This window comes from Pseudophryne corroboree, chromosome 10 (genome assembly GCF_028390025.1).
Source record: "Pseudophryne corroboree isolate aPseCor3 chromosome 10, aPseCor3.hap2, whole genome shotgun sequence".
NCBI classification, from domain to species: Eukaryota; Metazoa; Chordata; class Amphibia; order Anura; family Myobatrachidae; genus Pseudophryne; species Pseudophryne corroboree.
Genome location: NC_086453.1, coordinates 169,806 through 196,669, shown reverse-complemented (window position 1 = coordinate 196,669; position 26,864 = coordinate 169,806). Strand labels below are relative to the sequence as shown.

The 26,864-nt window shown below is 48.1% G+C and overlaps 1 protein-coding gene across 2 annotated transcripts in view; it reads left to right on the top strand.

Moving 5' to 3' along the window:
• Positions 1–26,864, top strand: part of LRRC4B (leucine rich repeat containing 4B) — a 403,841-nt gene that overhangs the window by 373,714 nt on the left and 3,263 nt on the right. The window lies entirely within an intron of this gene.

Below are 26,864 nucleotides of genomic sequence, written 5' to 3'. Positions count from 1 at the left end.
CCCTTTGAACTTGCCACACGTGAAGTCAGTTCAGACACTGCCAGCCTGAGTCAGGTCATTCCCCTCATCAGGCTTTTGCAGAAGAAGCTGGAGGCATTGAAGGAGGAGCTAAAACAGAGCGATTCCGCTAGGCATGTGGGACTTGTGGATGGAGCCCTTCATTCGCTTAACCAGGATTCACGTGTGGTCAATCTGTTGAAATCAGAGCACTACATTTTGGCCACCGTGCTCGATCCTAGATTTAAAACCTACGTTGGATCTCTCTTTCCGGCAGACACAAGTCTGCAGGGGTTCAAAGAACTGCTGGTGAGAAAATTGTCAAGTCAAGCGGAACGCGACCTGTCAACATCTCCTCCTTCACATTCTCCCGCAACTGGGGGTGCGAGGAAAAGGCTACGAATTCCGAGCCCACCCGCTGGCGGTGATGCAGGGCAGTGTGGAGCGACTGCTGATGCTGACATCTGGTCCGGACTGAAGGACCTGCCAACGATTACTGACATGTCGTCTACTGTCACTGCATATGATTCTCTCACCATTGAAAGAATGGTGGAGGATTATATGAGTGACCGCATCCAAGTAGGCACGTCAGACAGTCCGTACGTATACTGGCAGGGAAAAGAGGCAATTTGGAGGCCCTTGCACAAACTGGCTTTATTCTACCTAAGTTGCCCTCCCTCCAGTGTGTACTCCAAAAGAGTGTTTAGTGCCGCCGCTCACCTTGTCAGCAATCGGCGTACGAGATTACTTCCAGAAAATGGGGAGAAGATGATGTTCATTAAAATGAATTATAATCAATTACTCCATGGAGAAATTCACCAGCAGCAATTGCCTCCAGAAAGTACACGGGGATCTGAGATGGTGGATTCCAGTGGGGACGAATTAATAATCTGTGAGGAGGGGGATGTACACAGTGAAAGGGGTGATGAATAGGACGATGATGATGAAGTGGACATCTTGCCTCTGTAGAGCCAGTTTGTGCAAGGAGAGATTGATTGCTTCTTTTTTGGTGGGGGCCCAAACCAACCAGTCATTTCAGTCACAGTCGTGTGGCAGACCCTGTCGCTGAAATGATGGGTTGGTTAAAGTGTGCATGTCCTGTTTATACAACATAAGGGTGGGTGGGAGGGCCCAAGGACAATTCCATCTTGCACCTCTTTTTTCTTTTTTTCTTCTTTGCGTCATGTGCTGTTTGGGGAGTATTTTTTGGAAGGGCCATCCTGCGTGACACTGCAGTGACACTCCTAGATGGGCCAGGTGTTTGTGTCGGCCACTAGGGTCGCTTAGCTTACTCACACAGCTACCTCATTGCGCCTCTTTTTTTTCTTCTTTGCGTCATGTGCTGTTTGGGGAGTATTTTTTGGAAGGGCCATCCTGCCTGACACTGCAGTGCCACTCCTAGATGGGCCAGGTGTTTGTGTCGGCCACTAGGGTCGCTTAGCTTACTCACACAGCTACCTTATTGCGCCTCTTTTTTTTCTTCTTTGCGTCATGTGCTGTTTGGGGAGTATTTTTTGGAAGGGCCATCCTGCGTGACACTGCAGTGACACTCCTAGATGGGCCAGGTGTTTGTGTCGGCCACTAGGGTCGCTTAGCTTACTCACACAGCTACCTCATTGCGCCTCTTTTTTTTCTTCTTTGCGTCATGTGCTGTTTGGGGAGTATTTTTTGGAAGGGCCATCCTGCGTGACACTGCAGTGCCACTCCTAGATGGGCCAGGTGTTTGTGTCGGCCACTAGGGTCGCTTAGCTTACGCACACAGCTACCTCATTGCGCCTCTTTTTTTTCTTCTTTGCGTCATGTGCTGTTTGGGGAGTATTTTTTGGAAGGGCCATCCTGCGTGACACTGCAGTGACACTCCTAGATGGGCCAGGTGTTTGTGTCGGCCACTAGGGTCGCTTAGCTTACTCACACAGCTACCTCATTGCGCCTCTTTTTTTTCTTCTTTGCGTCATGTGCTGTTTGGGGAGTATTTTTTGGGAGGGCCATCCTGCGTGACACTGCAGTGCCACTCCTAGATGGGCCAGGTGTTTGTGTCGGCCACTATGGTCGCTTAGCTTACTCACACAGCTACCTCATTGCGCCTCTTTTTTTTCTTCTTTGCGTCATGTGCTGTTTGGGGAGTATTTTTTGGAAGGGCCATCCTGCCTGACACTGCAGTGCCACTCCTAGATGGGCCAGGTGTTTGTGTCGGCCACTTGGGTCGCTTAGCTTAGCCATCCAGCGACCTCTGTGCAAATTTTAGGACTAAAAATAATATTGTGAGGTGTGAGGTGTTCAGAATAGACTGAAAATGAGTGGAAATTATGGTTATTGAGGTTAATAATACTATGGGATCAAAATAACCCCCAAATTCTATGAATTAAGCTGTTTTTTAGGGGTTTTTGAAAAAAACACCCGAATCCAAAACACACCCTAATCCGACAAAAAAAAATTGGTGAGGTTTTGCCAAAACGCGTTCGAACCCAAAACACGGCCACGGAACCGAACCCAAAACCAAAACACAAAACCCGAAAAATGTCAGGTGCACATCCCTGCTATCCATCCATACCTGTGGTGCATTTCAGTTTTGCACAGTTTGCTGACCACCAGTATATAATATATAGCAGTATGGTACAGTAGGCCACTGCTCTACCTACCTCTGTGTCGTCAAGTATACTATCCATCCATACCTGTGGTGCATTTCAGTTTTGCACAGTTTGCTGACCACCAGTATATAATATATAGCAGTACGGTACAGAAGGCCACTTAGCTTAGTCACACAGCTATCTCATTGCGCCTCTTTTTTTCTTTGCATCATGTGCTGTTTGGGGACTATTTTTTTGAAGTGCCATCCTGCCTGACACTGCAGTGCCACTCCTAGATGGGCCAGGTGTTTGTGTCGGCCACTTGGGTCGCTTAGCTTAGTCACACAGCTACCTCATTGCGCCTCTTTTTTTCTTTGCATCATGTGCTGTTTGGGGACTATTTTTTTAAAGTGCCATCTTGTCTGACACTGCAGTGCCACTCCTAGATGGGCCAGGTGTTTGTGTCGGCCACTTGGGTCGCTTAGCTTAGTCACACAGCTACCTCATTGCGCCTCTTTTTTTCATGGCATCATGTGTTGTTTGGGGACTATTTTTTTGAAGTGCCATCTTGTCTGACACTGCAGTGCCACTCCTAGATGGGCCAGGTGTTTGTGTCGGCCACTTGGGTCACTTAGCTTAGTCACACAGCTACCTTATTGCTAGTGATGAGCACCGAAAATTTTTCGGGTTTTGTGTTTTGGTTTTGGGTTCGGTTCCGCGGCCGTGTTTTGGGTTCGAACGCGTTTTGGCAAAACCTCACCGAATTTTTTTTGTCGGATTCGGGTGTGTTTTGGATTCAGGTGTTTTTATAAAAAAACCCCTAAAAAACAGCTTAAATCATAGAATTTGGGGGTCATTTTGATCCCAAAGTATTATTAACCTCAATAACCATAATTTCCACTCATTTTCAGTCTATTCTGAACACCTCACACCTCACAATATTATTTTTAGTCCTAAAATTTGCACCGAGGTCGCTGGATGACTAAGCTCAGCGACCCAAGTGGCCGACACAAACACCTGGCCCATCTAGGAGTGGCACTGCAGTGTCACGCAGGATGGCCCTTCAAAAAACTACTCCCCAAACAGCACATGACGCAAAGAAGAAAAAAAAGAGGCGCAATGAGGTAGCTGTGTGACTAAGATAAGCGACCCTAGTGGCCGACACAAACACCTGGCCCATCTAGGAGTGGCACTGCAGTGTCACGCAGGATGGCCCTTCCAAAAAACTCCCCCCAAACAGCACATGACGCAAAGAAAAAAAGAGGCGCAATGAGGTAGCTGTGTGACTAAGATAAGCGACCCAAGTGGCCGACACAAACACCTGGCACATCTAGGAGTGGCACTGCAGTGTCACGCAGGATGGCCCTTCCAAAAACTACTCCCCAAACAGCACATGACGCAAAGAAAAATGAAAGAAAAAAGAGGTGCAAGATGGAATTGTCCTTGGGCCCTCCCACCCACCCTTATGTTGTATAAACAGGACATGCACACTTTAACCAACCCATCATTTCAGTGACAGGGTCTGCCACACGACTGTGACTGAAATGACGGGTTGGTTTGGACCCCCACCAAAAAAGAAGCAATTAATCTCTCCTTGCACAAACTGGCTCTACAGAGGCAAGATGTCCACCTCATCATCATCCTCCGATATATCACCGTGTACATCCCCCTCCTCACAGATTATCAATTCGTCCCCACTGGAATCCACCATCTCAGCTCCCTGTGTACTTTGTGGAGGCAATAGCTGCTGGTCAATGTCTCCACGGAGGAATTGATTATAATTCATTTTAATGAACATCATCTTCTCCACATTTTCTGGATGTAACCTCGTACGCCGATTGCTGACAAGGTGAGCGGCGGCACTAAACACTCTTTCGGAGTACACACTTGTGGGAGGGCAACTTAGGTAGAATAAAGCCAGTTTGTGCAAGGGCCTCCAAATTGCCTCTTTTTCCTGCCAGTATAAGTACGGACTGTCTGACGTGCCTACTTGGATGCGGTCACTCATATAATCCTCCACCATTCTTTCAATGGGGAGAGAATCATATGCAGTGACAGTAGACGACATGTCCGTAATCGTTGTCAGGTCCTTCAGTCCGGACCAGATGTCAGCATCAGCAGTCGCTCCATACTGCCCTGCATCACCGCCAGCGGGTGGGCTCGGAATTCTGAGCCTTTTCCTCGCACCCCCAGTTGCGGGAGAATGTGAAGGAGGAGATGTTGACAGGTCGCGTTCCGCTTGACTTGACAATTTTGTCACCAGCAGTTCTTTGAACCCCAGCAGACTTGTGTCTGCCGGAAAGAGAGATCCAAGGTAGGTTTTAAATCTAGGATCGAGCACGGTGGACAAAATGTAGTGCTCTGATTTCAACAGATTGACCACCCGTGAATCCTTGTTAAGCGAATGAAGGGCTCCATCCACAAGTCCCACATGCCTAGCGGAATCGCTCTGTGTTAGCTCCTCCTTCAATGTCTCCAGCTTCTTCTGCAAAAGCCTGATGAGGGGAATGACCTGACTCAGGCTGGCAGTGTCTGAACTGACTTCACGTGTGGCAAGTTCAAAAGGTTGCAGAACCTTGCACAACGTTGAAATCATTCTCCACTGCGCTTGAGACAGGTGCATTCCACCTCCTATATCGTGCTCAGTTGTATAGGATTGAATGGCCTTTTGCTGCTCCTCCAACCTCTGAAGCATATAGAGGGTTGAATTCCACCTCGTTACCACTTCTTGCTTCAGATGATGGCAGGGCAGGTTCAGGCATTTTTGGTGGTGCTCCAGTCTTCTGTACGTGGTGCCTGTACGCCGAAAGTGTCCCGCAATTCTTCTGGCCACCGACAGCATCTCTTGCACGCCCCTCTCGTTTTTTAAATAATTCTGCACCACCAAATTCAAGGTATGTGCAAAACATGGGACGTGCTGGAATTTGCCCAGATTTAATGCACACACAATATTGCTGGCATTGTCCGATGCCACATATCCACAGGAGAGTCCAATTGGGGTAAGCCATTCTGCGATGATCTTCCTCAGTTGCCGTAAGAGGTTTTTAGCTGTGTGCGTATTCTGGAAAGCGGTGATACAAAGCGTAGCCTGCCTAGGAAAGAGTTGGCGTTTGCGAGATGCTGCTACTGGTGCCGCCGCTGCTGTTCTTGCGGCGGGAGTCCATACATCTACCCAGTGGGCTGTCGCAGTCATATAGTCCTGAGCCTGCCCTGCTCCACTTGTCCACATGTCCGTGGTTAAGTGGACATTGGGTACAACTGCATTTTTTAGGACACTGGTGAGTCTTTTTCTGAGGTCTGTGTACATTTTCGGTATCGCCTGCCTAGAGAAATGGAACCTAGATGGTATTTGGTACCGGGGACACAGTACCTCCAACAAGTCTCTAGTTGGCTCTGCAGTAATGATGGATACCGGAACCACGTTTCTCACCGCCCAGGATGCCAAGGCCTCAGTTATCCGCTTTGCAGCAGGATGACTGCTGTGATATTTCATCTTCCTCGCAAAGGACTGTTGGTCAGTCAATTGCTTGGTGGAAGTAGTAAAAGTGGTCTTACGAGTACGACTTCCCCTCTGGGATGACCATCGACTCCCAGCAGCAACAACAGCAGCGCCAGCAGCAGTAGGCGTTACACGCAAGGATGCATCGGAGGAATCCCAGGCAGAAGAGGACTCTTCAGAATTGCCAGTGACATGGCCTGCAGGACTATTGGCATTCCTGGGGAAGGAGGAAATTGACACTGAGGGAGTTGGTGGGGTGGTTTGCGTGAGCTTGGTTACAAGAGGAAGGGATTTACTGGTCAGTTGACTGCTTCCGCTGTCGCCCAAAGTTTTGAACTTGTCACTGACTTATGATGAATGCGCTGCAGGTGATGTATAAGGGAGGATGTTCCGAGGTGGTTAACGTCCTTACCCCTACTTATTATAGCTTGACAAAGGCAACACACGGCTTGACAAATGTTGTCCGCATTTCTGTTGAAATACTTCCACACCGAAGAGCTGATTTTTTGGGTATTTTCACCAGGCATGTCGATGGCCCTATTCCTCCCACGGAGAACAGGTGTCTCCCCGGGTGCCTGACTTAAACAAACCACCTCACCATCAGAATCCTCCTGGTCAATTTCCTCCCCAGCGCCAGCAACACCCATATCCTCCTCATCCTGGTGTACTTCAACACTGACATCTTCAATCTGACTATCAGGAACTGGACTGCGGGTGCTCCTTCCAGCACTTGCAGGGGGCGTGCAAATGGTGGAAGGCGCATGCTCTTCACGTCCAGTGTTGGGAAGGTCAGGCATCGCAAACGACACAATTGGACTCTCCTTGTGGATTTGTGATTTCGAAAAACGCACAGTTCTTTGCTGTGCTTTTGCCAGCTTGAGTCTTTTCATTTTTCTAGCGAGAGGCTGAGTGCTTCCATCCTCATGTGAAGCTGAACCACTAGCCATGAACATAGGCCAGGGCCTCAGCCGTTCCTTGCCACTCCGTGTGGTAAATGGCATATTGGCAAGTTTACGCTTCTCCTCCGACAATTTTATTTTAGATTTTTGAGTCCTTTTTTTACTGATATTTGGTGTTTTGGATTTTACATGCTCTGTACTATGACATTGGGCATCGGCCTTGGCAGACGACTTTGATGGCATTTTATCGTCTCGGCCATGACTAGTGGCAGCAGCTTCAGCACGAGGTGGAAGTCGATCTTGATCTTTCCCTATTTTTGGAACCTCAACATTTTTGTTCTCCATATTTTAATAGGCACAACTAAAAGGCACCTCAGGTAAACAATGGAGATGGATGGATACTAGTATACTTATGGATGGACGAGCGACTGCCGACACAGAGGTAGCTACAGCCGTGGACTACCGTACTGCGTCTGCTGCTAATATAGACTGGATGATAATGATATAAAAAATATATATATATCACTACTGCAGCCGGACAGGTATATATTATATAATGACGGACCTGCTGGACACTGTCAGCACTTCAGACTCCTAAAGTAAGCTACTAGTATCAAGAAGATAGAAAAAAAAAAAAAAAACACCACAGGTAGGTGGTATACAATTATGGATGGATGAGCGACTGCCGACACAGAGGTAGCTACAGCCGTGGACTACCGTACTGCATCTGCTGCTAATATAGACTGGATGATAATGATATAAAAAATATATATATATCACTACTGCAGCCGGACAGGTATATATTATATAATGACGGACCTGCTGGACACTGTCAGCACTGCAGACTCCTAAAGTAAGCTACTAGTATCAAGAAGATAGAAAAAAAAAAAAAACACCACAGGTAGGTATACAATTATGGACGAGCGACTGCCGACACAGAGGTAGCTACAGCCGTGGACTACCGTACTGCGTCTGCTGCTAGTATAGACTGGATGATAATGATATAAAAAATATATATATATCACTACTGCAGGACAGGTATATATTATATAATGACGGACCTGCTGGACACTGTCAGCAGAATGCGTTTATAGAATAAAAACACCACACGACGAGTGTTTAACTTTTTCAGGCAGACAATCACAATATACTGGTGGTCACTGGTCAGTCACACTGGCAGTGGCACTCTGGCAGCAAAAGTGTGCACTGTTAAATATATGTACTCCTGCTATAACTGCTCCCCAGTCTCCCCCACAATTAAGCTGTGTGAGCAGTGAGCACTCAGCACAGTCAGATATACATAGATGATGCAGCACACTGAGGCTGAGCACAGATATGGTATACTGTGTCACTGTGTATCGTTTTTTTTCAGGCAGAGAACGGATAATATTAAATAATAATAAAACTGCACTGGTGGTCACTGGTCAGTCACTAGTAAACTCTGCACTCTCTGAGTACTCCTAAGCTCCAGTAAATCAAGTGTCTCACTCTCACTATCTATTTCTATTCTAAACGGAGAGGACGCCAGCCACGTCCTCTCCCTATCAATCTCAATGCACGTGTGAAAATGGCGGCGACGCGCGGCTCCTTATATAGAATCCGAGTCTCGCGATAGAATCCGAGCCTCGCGAGAATCCGACAGCGGGATGATGACGTTCGGGGCGCGCTCGGGTTAGCCGAGCAAGGCGGGAAGATCCGAGTCTGCCTCGGACCCGTGTAAAAAGCGTGAAGTTCGGGGGGGTTCGGTTTCCGAGAAACCGAACCCGCTCATCACTACTTATTGCGCCTCTTTTTTTCTTTGCATCATGTGCTGTTTGGGGACAATTTTTTTAATCTGCCATCCTGTCTGACACTGCAGTGCCACTCATAGATGGGCCAGGTGTTTGTGTCGGCCACTTGGGTCGCTTAGCTTAGTCATCCAGCGACCTTGGTGCAAATTTTAGGACTAAAGATAATATTGTGAGGTGTGAGGTGTTCAGAATAGACTGGAAATGAGTGTAAATTATGGTTATTGAGGTTAATAATACTATGGGTTCAAAATGACCCCCAAATTCTATGATTTAAGCTGTTTTTGAGGGGTTTTTTTAAAAAAAAAACACCCGAATCCAAAACACACCCGAAACTGACAAAAAAATTTCAGGGAAGTTTTGCCAAAACGCGTCCGAACCGAATCCAAAACCAAAACACAAAACCCGAAAAATTTCCGGTGCACATCACTAGTATATATAGGGAGTTAATTAGTCAATTAGTGTCCAAATTAAGACACATATTAATGTGTTTGGATCATTTCTTTGAGTAATTGATCCATCTAGGTATCACCATTAATAAAATGCATTTTATGGGCAATATCAATTGACCTTTATTCATATAAAATCTTATTAGGCTAAACCTATTCATTAAATGGCGTCTGACGTCAGGAATGCAGCAGTTCTGAAAATTCTGACAACCTGTTGAAAAGTACTTTTGCCAAAATCTTTCTATCTGTATTCAGGAGGGCAATGGGGCGCCAGTTCTCAATACGAGATGGATCTTTCCCCTTGGACAGTAATATGAGGGCAGATATCCTCATAGAAGGAAGGAGGGTTCCCTCACCCTGGCACTCATTATATACTTCTACAAGATGAGGAATCAAGAGGTCTGCAAATACTTTATAAAACTCAGATATTAAACCATCTGGCCCTTGGGATTTCCTACAATTTAACTTATCAATTGCCATCTTAACTTCCTCTGCCGTCACAGCCCTGCCTAAAGGTTTCAATCGAGACATCTGGATTACAAAGTCTAGGCATCTCCTTCAAAAATGTTTCCATCCTTTCTCTGATAAGTGGCTGCTCAGACAAAAGATCGGAGTAATAGGATCTAATCAGAGCCGGCCCTAGCCAATTTGATGCCCTAGGCAAAATTTTGTCTGGTGCCCCCTAGCTCCGCCGCTAGTTCTGCATCTGTACCTGCAACGCTCAGGTAGTGGGGCCCACCGGGGGTTACCCTGTGGGCCAGGTCAACTCTGCACAATGCCACACAGTAAAGACCATAATACATATAATTCCACACAGTAAAGGAACCTTACACATATGCCCCACATTAGTAATGCCCATAATACACATAATGCCACACAGTAATGCACCTTACACATATGCCCCACATTAGTAATGCCCATAATACACATATACTTCCACAGATACTGCCACACTTGCTGGTTATACAAAAAGATCAGTATCAAACATGTAGAAACTGTCCATTCTCTTCACTATTCAGTGTGTTTGCTGGTGTCTGTTACTCCCGTTAACTGCATGCCCTTTACTTTACATTGTGGGAGCTAAATGCTCTGCCCTCCAGTCTGATGTGTCCGAAAGTCACGCTGCACTGATGTTTCATATAGAAATAGCACAACGCAACTTACTGACCACGTTACAGTGCTAGATGGGGAATTTTACGGTATGGACTGACTAGGAAATAAAGTGTGGGGAGAACACTGCCCATGTTATGTCCCTGCAGATACCTGGGGTTTGCACAGGGATAAGGGACACACACAAGATGTCAGGGTCCCCCTCCCCCATGTGCACAAGCAGTATAGGCATACTTGCCTACCTGACCCTCTCCATGAGGGAGAAAATGCTCTGTTCCTGGACTTTCCTGGTAATGTATGATTGTGAAACACCTTTCTTATCAATTAACTAGCTCACCACAGGTGATGGCATTCATACATTACCAGGAAAGTCCAGGAACAGAGCATTTTCTCCCTCATGGAGAGGGTCAGGTAGGCAAGTGTGAGTATAGGTGATGTCAGGTTTCTGTGAAGCAGTCTTCCAAAATACACGTGTTATCATAAGAAGCCATCCAGTAATAACCTTATATAGTCAGTAAAAATGTCACAGGTCCAGGAATTGCATTTACTGGGCTTCTGCTGTCTGTCTGAGGTCTCACAAGTCAGGAGCATTCAAGCATGTCGGAGGAAGTTTAAGGCACAGTGTGCATTTTTTTTGACAAATGTAAACAGCAGTGTATACAAGTACTGATTGAATACATTTGGAAAGTAACAGTTAGTTTGCAGACTGTCCCTCTCAGCATGAGATACTGCAGGGACATGCTTGGATGCCCCTAGACATGCTTGAATGCCCTAGGCAAATGCCTAGCCTGCCTATAGCTAAGGCCGGCTCTGGATCTAATGACTCCCAAGATGCCTTCTTTATCCTCATGAAGAACACCCTGTCTGTCAAAAAGACCCCTCACATCCTTTATCTCATCTTCGGCAATTCTGGTAAGGATCAGGCGAGTGGTGTTTGCCAAAATCCTTCTCCAAAATCAAAGAATCCAGCCGGTTATACTAATATTCCCTTATCTGAGCCTTCACTTGGGAGATTTCCCCACTATCTACACACTCATAAATCAAGAAATCTAATTTCCTTCTCAAACTCTGGTAAATATTTCGCTTTATCAAGTTCATTTTTGCTACCAACCTCTTGAAGAATCTCCAAATTCTCTTTTTAATTTCTTCCCACCACTCAGATCTACTCCGTCCAGCCTCCATACGTGTTTCCTGAGATTGAAGGAAGTCTCTAAGGGATTGTCTAATCTTTTCCTCCTTTAGGAGCTCAGAATTCAGTCACCATAGGCCCCGCCCCTTCTGAGCCGTTCTAAGTGACAGAGAGAAAAATGTGATCAGAGAACTCTACTAGCTTTACCTCTGGAGGCAAAGTTTTTGAGGTCTCTTTAACAAAAAAACTGTCTATCCTAGATCTATGACTACCACTACCACGAAAGAAAGTGAAATCTGTGAGGTCTGGAGAGTGGCGAACATGCACATCCACCAAACCTGCCTGTCTAATCATACTAACTAAAAAATTAGAGTCATAGCCCAGGGCTGTCTTTGAACCTCCCCTGTCTTTTGGCCTAATAACTGTGTTGAAATCACCACCAAAGACAATCTGCTGAGCTGTAAAAAGGAACGGTTATATCTCCCTGAAGAGACATTTCCTGTCCCATTTTGACTGTGGCCCATAGATATTAATGAGCCTCAGGTGTCCCCTCAGGTTGACATCTAAAATCATACACCTACCTGCCTGTAGTTTTATAACCCTGTGCACGGTTAACATGCCAGTAAAAAGCACTGCCACCCCACTGTATGGCTTAGCCGCAAGAGACCAGTAGGAAGGCCCACGCCTCCATTCCCTTTTCGCATGTGGAGGATGGCCAACCTACTAATTCTGGTCTCTTGCAAAAAAACAAAAACATCAATCTCAACTGTATTGAAAAAAATCAAAGGCCGTAAAACAAGCTCGCTCAGAAACTATGGGAGCCACATTAATGGTGGCACATCGTATGGGTTGGGGATTCATGTGTCATTGGGTTATAGAAGCAGGACCCTTCTCACTTTTCCTTTACATTCTTCCCTGACACCCTATTTGAAGACCTAGATCTTCTAGTATCTTTCCCTTTGAGAGAGGTTTTCCCCCTCCCCAATGGTACCCTGCATGCAATCACCATTACCTGAATTTTGGGTCAGGCCACCCTTACTTTGTGAGGGTCCAGGATCTGGTGGTTTATGTTCTGACCTAGGGGGCAAACCTGGAACCCCCAACAGATCACCTGCAGGTGCCCCACTTGGTGTGATTACTGAACCTGAGGAATCTATCTCAATGTCTTCCTGCTCCTCTACCTGTGGTGTTTTCTCTATTACCATTTCCTGAGCAGGGCAGCCTTAGAATCTCTAGCCACCTCTTCATCCCCTAAATCTGTGTCTACCGGATCCCACTCTAATCCTTATTCTCCACTACTCTCCCCACTCCCCACTTGATTCATTCTTTTGTCACCTACTGAAGCTTTCTCACCCTGCTTTGCCTTCCTCTAACTAACCTTGGAGAAAAAAACTAAATATTTACCATTTCTTACTACCTCCCCCTCCTGTTCTTCATCAGTGGAAAAGGCATCAAATCAATTTGAGAGGACTAATTCATCACTGTCAACCTTCTTTTTCCTCTTCCCTCTATTTTCCTTATGAGATTTATATGACTTTTACACTTTTTTAGCAGCCCTGGTTTGTACACCTACAAAGGTAATTTCTTTTAGTGGTCCCTCTTTCTCTTTCCTGGCAGCTTCCTCCCTCTCTTCTCATTCATTTTCCATACTATGGCTTGCCCATGGGCATCGACTGTAAGGGTGGCCGTCCTCCCCACATAAGTTGCATTTAACATCATTACAGTCTCTTGACACATGTCCAACTTTTCCACAGAGCGTGCACTTGGTGACATTACATTCGTTACTCCACATCTGAAGCAGGTGCGCGGCTGCCCAGGGTAGAAGCACTGGACTCGGTCTTGACCAAGATAGGCCGCAGAAGGAATGTGCAAGAAACCTTTATCTGTACTTTGTAACTGAACCATAGCAGACCACGCACCTCCCCAGACTCTCATTGTGAAACCTTTATCAAATTATATTGTGTCGTGCAGAATCTGGACAGTCAGAACAAAATGTCCTGGGCAGGAATGGACTCATTTCTAACTAATATTGTTATTTTACCTTATCCTGCTTGGTCACCAAACTTGTTCTATAGTTGTTGTATGGTGCTTGGGATCTTCATGCCTGCCGCTGTGTCTAAAAGGTCTGTAAGCCCTGATAGCATAGGAGGCTCACATCGAAGTCAGATGTTTTGACTGGATGGATACAGGCATACAGATCAGAAGCATGGAAGCCCAGGCTGAAAATCATCTCTAGAAAGGATCTCTTTTGTTGGGACTTCACCTGTCCCTGCCCATTTAAATTGCAATAGATTTCTCCTCTTAGTAATTTGACCAGAAGTAGCTGCTGTCGGGGGTACCTTTACATTCACCATGTTAGCATAAGACCTTGTGCCTGGGTCAGTTTGCTTATTTGCATCACCGTTATTACTTACAGCATTAGACACATTATCTACATTTATAACTTCACGTCTCCTTTATTCACTACTGATTAATTCAGCTGCAGCTTTTAACCTGGCTGGAGCATCCAACTGGCCATACACAGCCTGAATCACTTCTTTACCCCCCTCACACAAAGTGTTTCTGTCTAATACCGGCATCCCTTGCGCAGTGTTACAAGGTTGCACTAAGTTACTGTCAGTGTGAGAAGTAAGATTCTGTACAATAGGGTGTGGCCTGGATGCTGAACGAGGAAGCTGTACTATACATGAGCTCCCAGGGACCTGGGAGATTGTGATCAATAAAAAGCCTCCTCACCCTTATTTATAAGCCCTAACTGCCTGGATCAGCACTCTATACCTGTGGAGCGGGCGGTGAGTTGGTGCCGCGGAGTCGGGGAGCCGGTTTACTGGCTCCTGCGGATTGCGGCCCACTCGCTGCTCTGAAGCCGGGGCCTCGATTTCCACACATCCCACGGCCGCGTGGTTTGCCCTCTCGGAACGCCTGTGGAGTCGGCCTGGTCCTTGTCCCCTGAGTGGACATCCCTGCAGACTGCCCAGTGTTGATCCCCGTCCAGCGGGTCTCCTCCGCGACCAGATCGGAGCCGGGTAACGCACTGCAGGGTCCGGGCGGCGGCCATCTTGGGAGACGGGAGAAGAGGAGAGACTCGGCGGTGACCAGAGGAGGACGTGCGGAGGCCCCCGGCTTGCAGACCTGGCCACATTGAGGTGACAGCGGCTTCCCACCCCCGCGAGCTCTAGTCGCGCACCCGTCCACCGTTGCTGCGGCCCCCCCTCCTGGCCTGTCAGAAGTGTTGCGGTTCATTCTGCGGCTGCCCCCCCCGTGTGCCTGGGGCCCTGCTGCAGCATCTACATACACACTGGGGTGAAGGCTGCCCCCGGGTTCTCCCCCCCCCTGCTGGCTCACATTGGACGCTAAGCCTAATAGCCCCCGCAGCACTCTACCTGCAGCGCTGAGGCCCTGGGGCGCGAATCAGAGGACAGGAGACGGGACCCGGCGAAACGAGAGAGAAGCAGAGGGCGTGTGGCCCCCAGTCGCGGGGCTCCTGATTCGGCTCCTCATTACGCTGTGCCATCAACCGAAGTGGGCGCACGTTCTTTGCTCAGGTCCTTCTGCGCGGCGGCTGGTCACTGGCTGGTCCGTGACCGGGCGGGCGTGCCCCCCCCCTTTTTATTCCACCTGGCTGCCGGGATCGACACTAGTGGGGACTACCTACCTTACTCGGCAATGCCGGCTGTGCCTCACACTTGATTACTACTTATTTTGCCCACTATAATATGAGGTTCATATGATACCTGCTTTATACTAAATCATTCTGCGGCCAAGATGTGATTAGGGACTCACAACTCATAATATTTATAAAGTCTCTGGAAGCTGCTCCCAACCCATCCCGTGACCGTGTCAACAGCTCAACTGGGCCGATATTATTACTGGACATCTATCAGCTTCTATCATTCCGCCATGTCGCAAAAGAACCGCAAAACACCTGCTCAAGCTAAGCCTAGTATCCGAGCATGGAAGAAAGCAGGTGCTACACCACGGGGCTCCCCCTCTGTGGATCCCCAGTCGGATGCCGATGACGATCCTTCACCAAAGTCAGGTCTTACGACCCAAGATGTAGTGGCAATCGTCACTAAGACCATCCAAACAGAAATGAGATCAATCCTGACTGAATTTAGAACTGAACTAGCTGATCTCGGCACCCGCACAGATACCCTGGAACGTAAAGTAGATGAAGTCTGCCAGTACAAGGTGGTGGTCGAACAGGAGTTAGCGGAGATCCGTGCGGACATAGCCCAGCAAGAGGATCACTTAGAAGATATGGACAACCGGAATCGCCGGAACAATGTCCGGATCCGTAACATTCCGGAGAGCGTTCCTATGGAGAGCCTCCCGACTTTTCTGGAAGGCCTACTGCAAACCATGATCCCCGAAGTCCCAAAAGACTTCCTCCTTCTCGATAGAGCACACCGAGCTCTGCGCCCACGCCCACCACCGACCCAACCCCCAAGAGATGTCATCCTGCGGTTCCATTATTACAAAACGAAAGAGAAATTTATGATGGCGCCCCGGGATCATCAAACGGTTCTCTATTCTGGAGCCCAACTGCAGATCTTCCAGGACTTAGCCCCCGCCACGCTTCGAAAACGCAAGGACCTGACCGTCATCACTAGAGTCCTTCGAGATAACTCCATCAAATATAAATGGGGTTTCCCGTTCCAGCTCCATGTCACGAAAGATGGCTCTCACCACTCGATAAAAACGCCCTCCCAGGGATATGATTTCCTCAAAACCTTGGGCTTATTTGAGTCTCTTCCTGACGAGATCCGAAAGCAACTTCCTGTCACCTCCCCTAGGAGGCCTGGGGCTCCTGCCCCCGAATGGTCTACTAAATGAACGAGCGGAATTCCCTCATCGGATCAGTAGTTATACTGGATAATGTTTATAGACCCTTCCCATGTTTACTGTCATAGCGACTTACTGATATATTATTTTACATGTTGGGTCTCTGTGGTTTGGCGAATTCAGTATTTTAAGTTGTTTTATCTGATTCCTACATGGCGTTACGTGGCGACTCTGTCCTGGGGGTGACTGGCCGCGCCCTCGGGGATAGACGGGCTCTCGGCCTGCTCTGCTCCGGGGGACGGTGTGCCCCTCCGGACCCGGTTTGCCTATTCCAAGGACATAGCTCTTTTCATGTTGCCTATAGTTTTTTTTAAGATCTCGATGCATGCCCACCCACCTTGGTTCTCACTATAGAGAAATGGGCTATTTTGCAACTAAATATTCTCTTGATCTAATTAATATGTTACATTAGTTTCTCATACCTCAGTTTATACAATATTATTTGCCACATCTGGGTTTAGCGGCTGGATCGATTGGACGCAGTCTGAGCCTCCTGTATCTCGGTTCAGAGTGGTCCCTCTTTCCTTTGCTGGTTTCGTGCCTTGAATTGGTAAGGCTAATCTGCTGCTAGAATCAGAGGGGCCACTCGGACACCGACTCTAGAGGTGACGATTATAGATACTATTGTGGTCATGTACCGCCATTGATCTATCTGTACAGTGTGGTAGGCCACATTAATGTTATGCCTTAAGATGCCTTGCTTGAATCTACGTAAATATGCACTGTTATTGTCAATATGAATGATGATAGTGGTATCCTCTTTTTTCTACTTACCCCTATTTACTGCCTGATCTGAACTTCCCGCTCCCCTTCTGTCCTGGCCCGCGGAATGTATCTCCTTTTTCTTACACCCTCCTGTATGTTCCTCATCTTCCTTGTTATGTGTTACTATAGACATGATTCCACACCCCGAAGGGGCTGCCCGCTCGGCGCCCGCCCCTTCATTCCTGGACCCAACCCGTTTCTAGGAAAGGGTCTAGCCCTACAGTTCGTATTCACGATCTCTTTTACCTGTTACTACTCTCTTTACCTCCCCTCTTTTATACCCCAAGGTCGACCATGTCCAGAGCTGCCTTTTCTATTGAGCTGTGCTGACTTTCAACCCCCATGACTTTGAAAGTTTTATCCATTAACGTCAATGGCCTTAATTCCCCGACCAAGCGTTCCATGGCGTTTCAGTTTTTTGCCAGACAAAAGGCGGATATCATATTCTTACAGGAAACCCATTTTAAGACCCCTCACCCCTCCCTAAGCTCCAAACGCTATCCTCATGCCTTCTACTCCACAATGTCAACTAAACGCAGAGGCACTGCCATCTTGGTTCATCGTGATCTACCCTTAGTTGTCCAGGACACAATTCATGATGACCATGGCAGATTTGTGATTCTCTCCGGCTCCCTTAATCAAACTCCCATTACTTTGGCATCAGTTTATGCTCCAAACATGCAACAGGGTTCCTTCTTTAAGACGTTCTCTGACCACCTCTCTAAATTCTCGAATCCCTGGGTTATTGTGGCCGGTGATTGCAATGCTACAATGGATCCCCGTGTTGACAGATCCCGCCCAGGTGTTGGGCCCTCTCCTCACACCAAATTGTCTAAGCTCCTTCAGACCTGTGTCACCGCACATAATTTATATGATGCTTGGAAAACACTTTACCCCTCTGCTAAGGGCTATACACACTACTCCCCACAACACGATATATACACTCGTATTGATTACGTTTTTGTAGATAGGGACTCCACCCAATCCCTGTTGGGAGCCCAGGTGATTCCGACCACCTGGTCTGACCATTATGCGATTCTGCTTGATCTTGCTTGCTCCCATAGACCTCCGACTTCCCGCAAATGGCGCCTTAATGAGTCCCTACTTCTTAAGCCTGATAATGTGACTCGAATAGAGGAAGCGATTCATCACTTCCTAAATTATAACGTCTCCCCTGACATATCGCCCACAATACTATGGGAAGCCCACAAGGCGACATTGCGGGGGCTCCTTATTAGCCTTACGTCAACTCAGCGGAAGATTGAGTCTAAACGGATCGCGGATCTGGAGACTGAATTAACATCTATGACACTCCGTCATCAGCGTTTCCCCAAACGTAAATTATATTTAAAGATACTCGCCCTGAAAGGGCAACTATCCCAAATACTCACAAAGAAAACGATCAAGTCACTATTGTGGATCCGCGAAAAATTCTATGAAAAGTCGGATAAGGCAGATACACTATTAGCCCGGCGACTACGCGAGAAACGCACGCTCAACCGAATCCTGGCATTGAGATGTCCTGACGGATCCACAACGAATGACCCTAAAGTGATGGCTTCCCTCTTTCAGGAATATTATGCTTCCCTCTATAACCTCCCCTCTGAGGCCGCTACCGACCCACATTATATAACAAATATCCAACACTATCTTTCCTCTTGTCAATTACCGAAATTATCCGCAGCGGACCTTAAGTTACTCAATGATCCTATCACACACGAGGAAATTCTTATCACAATCGGGCAGCTTCGTCGCTCCTCCGCACCGGGTCCGGACGGATATACCGCCATATATTATAAGAAATTCTCCCAAGCCCTTCTCCCTATGTTACATTCACTATTCAATTCACTGATGGAGGGGAACTCTCTCGATGCAGCGACCACCAGAGCCAATATTATAGTTATTGCCAAACCTGATCGAGATTCTATGGAACTAAAAAATTATAGACCCATATCGTTATTAAACACAGACTTAAAGCTATTCGCTAAAATCCTGGCTAATCGACTCGCCCCTCATCTTCCCACACTGATACACCCAGATCAAGTAGGCTTCATCCCCAATCGTCAGGCTGCTGATAATACTAGGCGCCTTATAGATCTCATTCACCTCTCCCGTCGGGACGCCACCCCAACTTTGGTGGTGGCTCTTGACGCGGAGAAAGCCTTTGATAGGGTTGCCTGGCCCTTCATACAACAAGCCCTTCAGGCAGTGGGTATCCAAGGCCCATTTTATAATGCCATCACCTCGCTTTATGTTAACACTTCAGCGTCAATTCTGGTAAATGGCCCCACTTCCTCGCCTCTGCCTATCAAAAATGGCACCCGACAGGGATGCCCACTTTCCCCCTTACTCTTTGCCCTAGTAATGGAACCACTGGTGGCGAAAATCCGTCTGAACCCCAATATCTCAGGTATTCTGGTGGACAACCATGAATATAAAATCGCACTGTATGCAGATGATGTCATTCTGACTTTGACCGACCCACACATGTCCTTACAACAGCTTTTTCAGGAGATCCACACATATAGCTCCATTTCAAACTATAAACTCAATGCAGACAAAACAGAGATTCTGGACTTACATATCCCCCCACAGGATCTCAGTACTTTACGTTCTTCCTATGCCTTTAAATGGCAAAATACTAAACTTAAATATTTAGGCATTTACCTAACCAAATCTTATTCATCGCTATATGCTGCTAACTTCCCACGGTTGATATCTCAGTTTAAAACAGATCTTGCTGCCTGGAACAAATTCTTTATTTCCTGGTTTGGTCGCATAGCAGCAGTCAAAATGAATTTACTACCACGGATATTGTACTTATGGCAAACCCTGCCTATCCACATCCCAGTCAAAATATTAAAGAATTTACAGCGAGATATATCTAGCTTTATATGGGCTGGGAAGAAACCCAGGGTTAAGATACGGCTATTACAACAACACCGCTCGGAAGGCGGTCTTGGCGTACCAGACCTTACTCGATACTATCGAGCCGCACACCTGGCTTCATGTGTCCTCTGGCACTCACCTCCAGCACAGAGAACGTGGACATGCATTGAGGCACAATCTCTCCGTATGTTCTCTCTCTCAACCCTACTATGGTGCCCAGCCCGCTCTCGACCCGCCTCTAATTTACTCTTGCCAACAGTGCGCTTTTCCTTGTCATTATGGAATTTTTGCACTCGCTTCTATCAACTCCGATCCCACAACCCCTACCTAACTCCTCTATGGAACAACCCGCACTTCCCACCGGGTAATAACCACTCTGCATTTCATCATTGGACAACGCACAATATTCTCTTCCTTCAAGACATTGCCCCTCTTTCCTCATTCCCATCCTTTGAAAATTTACAATCCCGCTACTCGCTTCCTCACTCGGTATTTTACCAATTTTTACAAATTAGACACTTCTACGGAACACTCCCTAAACCCACCAAACCCATCATAGCTACCCCTCTGGAAATATGGTGTTGCGGCTCTCGCTTAACGAAGGGACTCCTTTCACGCATATACCGAGTGTTACTGTCACACAATATCCCCCCCAAGGAGAGTCACGAGTTGGCATGGGAGAGGGAGGTGGGAGAGACCCTAACCGTAGAGGAATGGGAGGATATTAGACAGGAAATTACCAAAAGCTCTATCTCAGTTCGTATAGCCGAAAACTCATATAAATTGTATTATCGCTGGTACCTGGTCCCTACTAGATTACATTCTATTTATCCAACGTGCTCGGACGAGTGCTGGAGATTATGTGGTTGCAAGGGGACCTTGTTGCATGTTTGGTGGTCTTGTCCAACAATTCGCCAATATTGGAGACAAATTCATAAATTGGTTCTAGAAGTTACGCACTTAACCGTGCCAGACTCACCCTTTTATTCACTACTTTCCCGCCCCATCCCTGACACCTCGCGCCACCAACGAGCCCTAATTAAACACATTCTGAACACAGCCAAATGTCTAATAGCGTCTAATTGGAAATCTGTGGCCCCTCCTGCCATGACCGCTACTATTAACGCAATTTGATTCACATATAAGTTAGAGCGAATTACGGCTTCTCTCCGAGACTCCCCACTCTCTTTCACTGAGACATGGACCTTGCATTTTAACGCTGAACCACCATTGACAACCATTTAACATCTAATACCTAGTGCCTCATTCTATATGTTTGGTGCTGATTATTTGGGATATTAACTAGACCTTATCTACATCTGAAATTTGCTTCTATAGGTAGCTCGGACTGGCCGACCTTTCTCTCTCTTCTCCCCTCCCCCCCCCCCCCCCCCTCTTCATACCCTCTGTTTCTTTCACCCTTTCTCCTAACTCTAATGGATAGTTGTTGCATTTAGGTAATCTGTCTACATGGAGGCAAGCGTGACAATTACTTATTGATATGTCTATTGAGTGCCCCCCCCTCCTGATTATAATATCTCATCAGTTCCTTATCTGCCTTCTATTGTTACAACGTTGTATCTATTTGTTTATATGCTTATATAATCAATAAAACTTTATTTAAAAAAAAAAAAAAGATTCTGTACAATATTAGAAAGTCTCCTCAGTTTTGTCTGCTAACCCAGGGGCGGCCAGACTTTTGGAGTTGGCGATCTACTTTGAAAGCTAAAAAGCTTTTGTGACCTACCTAGGAGGAATAAAAAGGGGCATGGCATAACAAAAAGTGGGCGTTGTATAACAAAAAGTGGGCGTGGTATAACAAAAAAAGGGACGTAGCCTTGCTGTACAGAGTGTAATGACTGCCTCACATGAAATAACACATTGGACCCGACAGGTAAAAACCTCAAACACATATGTCCCCACAGTGCCAGATACACATGCCCCACAGTGCCATGTGCCCACAGTGCCAGATATGCCCCCACAGTGCCAGATACAGATATGCCCCCACAGTGCCAGATATGCCCCCACAGCGCCAGATTACAGATATGCCCCCACAGTGCCATGTGCCCACAGTGCCAGATATGCCCCCACAGTGCCAGATACAGATATGCCCCCACAGTGCCATGTGCCCACAGTGCCAGATATGCCCCCACAGCGCCAGATTACAGATATGCCCCCACAGTGCCATGTGCCCACAGTGCCAGATATACCCCCACAGTGCCAGATATGCCCCCCACAGTGCCATGTGCCCACAGTGCCAGATATGCCCTCACAGTGCCATGTGCCCACAGTGCCAGATATGCCCTCACAGTGCCAGATATGCCCCCACAGCGCCAGATTACAGATATGCCCCCACAGTGCCATGTGCCCACAGTGCCAGATATGCCCCCACAGTGCCAGATATGCCCCCACAGTGCCATGTGCCCACAGTGCCAGATATGCCCTCACAGTGCCATGTGCCCAAAGTGCCAGATATGCCCCCACAGTGCCAGATACAGATATGCCCCCACAGTGCCATGTGCCCACAGTGCCAGATATGCCCCCACAGCGCCAGATTACAGATATGCCTCCACAGTGCCATGTGCCCACAGTGCCAGATATGCCCCCACAGTGCCATGTGCCCACAGTGCCAGATATGCCCTCACAGTGCCATGTGCCCACAGTGCCAGATATGCCCCCACAGCGCCATATTAGAGATATGCCCCCACAGTGCCATGTGCCCACAGTGCCAGATATGCCCCCACAGTGCCATGTGCCCACAGTGCCAGATATGCCCTCACAGTGCCATGTGCCCACAGTGCCAGATATGCCCCCACAGCGCCAGATTACAGATATGCCCCACAGTGCCAGATTACAGATATGCCCCCACAGTGCCAGATATGCCACCACAGTGCCATGTGCCCGCAGAGCCAGATATGCCCCCAGTGCCACATATGACCCCACAGTGCCAGATATGCCCCCACTGAGCCATGTGCCCACAATGCCAGATAAGCCCCCGTAGTAAAGCTCACCGGAGTGGAGAGCGCAGCGCGCGCTTCTCCTGTCTTCCGCCCTGCTTCTCAGTCTAATCTCCGGCGGTGACGGCAGCATGTATAGCTCAAATCAGGCGCCGATCCGCGAGCTCTCATTGGCTAACGAACCGGCACCTGATTGAGCTATACACTCTGCCGTCACTGAGGAGGCAGAGCGGCAGGCAGGAGAGGCGCGGCTTCGGGTGGCTGGGCGGCGGATCGCGATCGACTGTTTGGCCAACCCTGTGCTAACCCATCCCAGACAGACAATGTGCAAGAGTCACTGCCCTGCTGAGCTGCTGCTGGGGAAATCTGCATACACTCGGGCACTGTCTCTGGGAGAGCAGTCCTCACATTAACAGATGCTGTAGGTAAATCATCAGGAGCAGAGATACCCTGAGCTGGACAAGACAGTGTTACCTGGTGACCTCTGCATTCTCTGCTGCTGCCAGGGGGACTGACACTTGCTGCTTCTCCCTGCAGCTCAGCAGACATCTGCAGGAATCACTCTCGGGTGCACTGATAACAGCTGAGCTCCATCACAATCAGGTAACCCCTTCAGTGCTGCCTGCATCTGCTTCTCCTTTCTCTCCAGCTGCTTCTCCTTTAATTTGGTTTTAACCCTTTCCAGGGTGGTAGAAAGTGCTTCAATTGCTTCCTTTAGCACAGGTTTTTCCCACTTCTAGCAGTTATTTTTTTTTTTTTTACTTTTTATCAGCAATTCTAGACTGTATACGCCTGGCTTCTTTCTGCAGGTCTTCTCCTCCTCACACTCTTCCTCATCCCTGGTATCATCTGGGGACCCAGGTACATTCTCCAAGGCATCTAAAGGCTTCACCCCCCCCCCCCCCCCCCCCCCCCCCCCCCCCACTTCACTCCCCCCTGGGCGGACAGCAGCTGCTGCCACTCCACCGTGCATTATTTCATGCAGGGGAGTACCCAGGGGAGAGTTTGGGATAATCCAACTGTGGAGCCATGCTAGCAGGGCAGGTAGCTTTCACTACCGCTCCATCCTCTGTTCCGTCACACAGGAGAGCACCCTGCGGCATAGGGAGGGCTAACTACGACTCTTTCTGTACTGAAGCCATGCTGGGGTCACTGCTGACATTGTCTCTCAAGCTGCTTGTGCTGCTTCCTGATGCACCAGACTGGCCAGCCGCACAAGTTGTCTGTGCACCAGGAGTTTTGGTTTTAGATACTTTAAAACCAGTACCACAGGGTGACCCCCGGGAGCCCTGTTCCTGAGGAGAATCCATTACCCTGGGGGAAACCTGCAGATAATCCCCCTGCAAGCACTGAATTCAATTGCAATTTCTGGAGCTCACCAAACACACTCCTTACGCTCAATTCAAACAGCACAGACTACAGAGTATCCGCCCACACACCTGTCTGTGCTACAGGTGCCCAAAGCTGAGAGGGGCCACCTTACCTGTCACAGTTACATGTGTTATATACAGGGTGTAGCTACCATAGGTGCAGGGAGTGCAGCTGCTATGGGGCCTAGAGCTGAGAGGGGCCACCTTCCCTGTCACAGTTACATGTGTTATATACAGGGTGTAGCTGCCATAGGTGCAGGGAGTGCAGCTGCTATGGGGCCAGAACTGAGAGGGGCCACCTTCCCTGTCAGTTACATGTGTTATATACAGGGTGTAGCTACCATAGGTGCAGGGAGTGCAGCTGCTATGGGGCCAGAGCTGAGAGGGGCCACCTTACCTGTCACAGTTACATGTGTTATATACAGGGTGTAGCTACCATAGGTGCAGGGAGTGCAGCTGCTATGGGGCCAGAGATGAGAGGGGCCACCTTCCCTGTCACAGTTACATGTGTTATATACAGGGTGTAGCTACCATAGGTGCAGGGAGTGCAGCTGCTATGGGGCCAGAGCTGAGAGGGGCCACCTTACCTGTCACAGTTACATGTGTTATATACAGGGTGTAGCTACCATAGGTGCAGGGAGTGCAGCTGCTATGGGGCCAGATCTGAGAGGGGCCACCTTCTCTGTCACAGTTACACGTGTTATATACAGGGTGTAGCTACCATAGGTGCAGGGAGTGCAGCTGCTATGGGGCCAGAGCTGAGAGGGGCCACCTTACCTGTCACAGTTACATGTGTTATATACAGGGTGTAGTTACCATAGGTGCAGGGAGTGCAGCTGCTATGGGGCCAGAGCTGAGAGGAGCCACCTTCCCTCTCACAGTTACATGTGTTATATACAGGGTGTAGTTACCATAGGTGCAGGGAGTGCAGCTGCTATGGGGCCAGAGCTGAGAGGGGCCACCTTCCCTGTCACAGTTACATGTGTTATATACAGGGTGTAGCTACCATAGGTGCAGGGAGTGCAGCTGCTATGGGGCCAGAGCTGAGAGGAGCCACCTTCCCTCTCACAGTTACATGTGTTATACACAGGGTGTAGCTACCATAGGTGCAGGCAGTGCAGCTGCTATGGGGCCAGAGCTGAGAGGGGCCACCTTCTCTGTCACAGTTACACGTGTTATATACAGGGTGTAGCTACCATAGGTGCAGGGAGTGCAGCTGCTATGGGGCCAGATCTGAGAGGGGCCACCTTCCCTGTCACAGTTACATGTGTTATATACAGGGTGTAGCTACCATAGGTGCAGGCAGTGCAGCTGCTATGGGGCCAGAGCTGATAGGGGCCACCTTCCCTGTCACAGTTACATGTTTTATATACAGAGTGTAGATACCATAGGTGCAGGGAGTGCAGCTGCTATGGGGCCCAGAGCTGAGAAGGGCCACCTTCCCTGTCACAGTTACATGTGTTATATACAGGGTGTAGCTACCATAGGTGCAGGGAGTGCAGCTGCTATGGGGCTAGAGCTGAGAGGGGCCACCTTCCCTATCACAGTTACATGTGTTATATACAGGGTGTAGCTACCATAGGTGCAGGGAGTGCAGCTGCTATGGGGCCAGAGCTGAGAGGAGCCACCTTCCCTGTCACAGTTACATGTGTTATATACAGAGTATAGCTACCATAGGTGCAGGGAGTGCAGCTGCTATGGGGCCCAGTGCTGAGAGGGGCCACCTTCACTGTCACAGTTACATGTGTTATATACAGGGTGTAGCTACCATAGGTGCAGGGAGTGCAGCTGCTATGGGACCCAGAGCTGAGAGGAGCCACCTTCCCTGTCACAGTTACATGTGTTATATACAGGGTGTAGCTACCATAGGTGCAGGGAGTGCAGCTGCTATGGGGCTAGAGCTGAGAGGGGCCACCTTCCCTGTCACAGTTACATGTGTTATATACAGGGTGTAGCTACCATAGGTGCAGGGAGTGCAGCCGCTATGGGGCCCAAAGCTGAGAGGGGCCACCTTCTCTATCACAGTTACATACATTTTCACTACTAGGTGGTCCATAGGGGCCCTTACAAGCTTTTGTCTTGTTGCCTACAGTATATGTAGTTATGTCCATGGCACTGCTCCTTGTAAATTTGTAATGAGATATAAAATGAACTGAATGGCATTGTAATGTTACATAATATGAACTAGGACACTATGTCATAATGTCAATTGGGGGTACTTGTTGCATAATGTGTACTGGCAGCCCTAAAGTGTGACATAACGTAAACATAAACTAGGGGACTGCTATGGGGTATAACAGTAACTAAGGCACTACTATGGTTATTGGGCATAACTGCAGAGAGGTGTCTTTATAGAAGCATTTTGACAGGGGTCCCTTCAAAATGTTGCTATGGGGCCTACAAAATTCTGGCGACGCCCCTAATTAGGAGTAGCAGACAGCAATGTATTGAGGAAGTCATGAGATGTACCAGACTCTCACCAGTTGTATTCTACTGTGTGGGGAGGTTATGGCAGCATGTTGCTGTATTATACATGTTGAAAGGTAGATATATGTACAGAAAATATGTTGTTCTTATGTATAGAACTGTTGGGTTTTGATG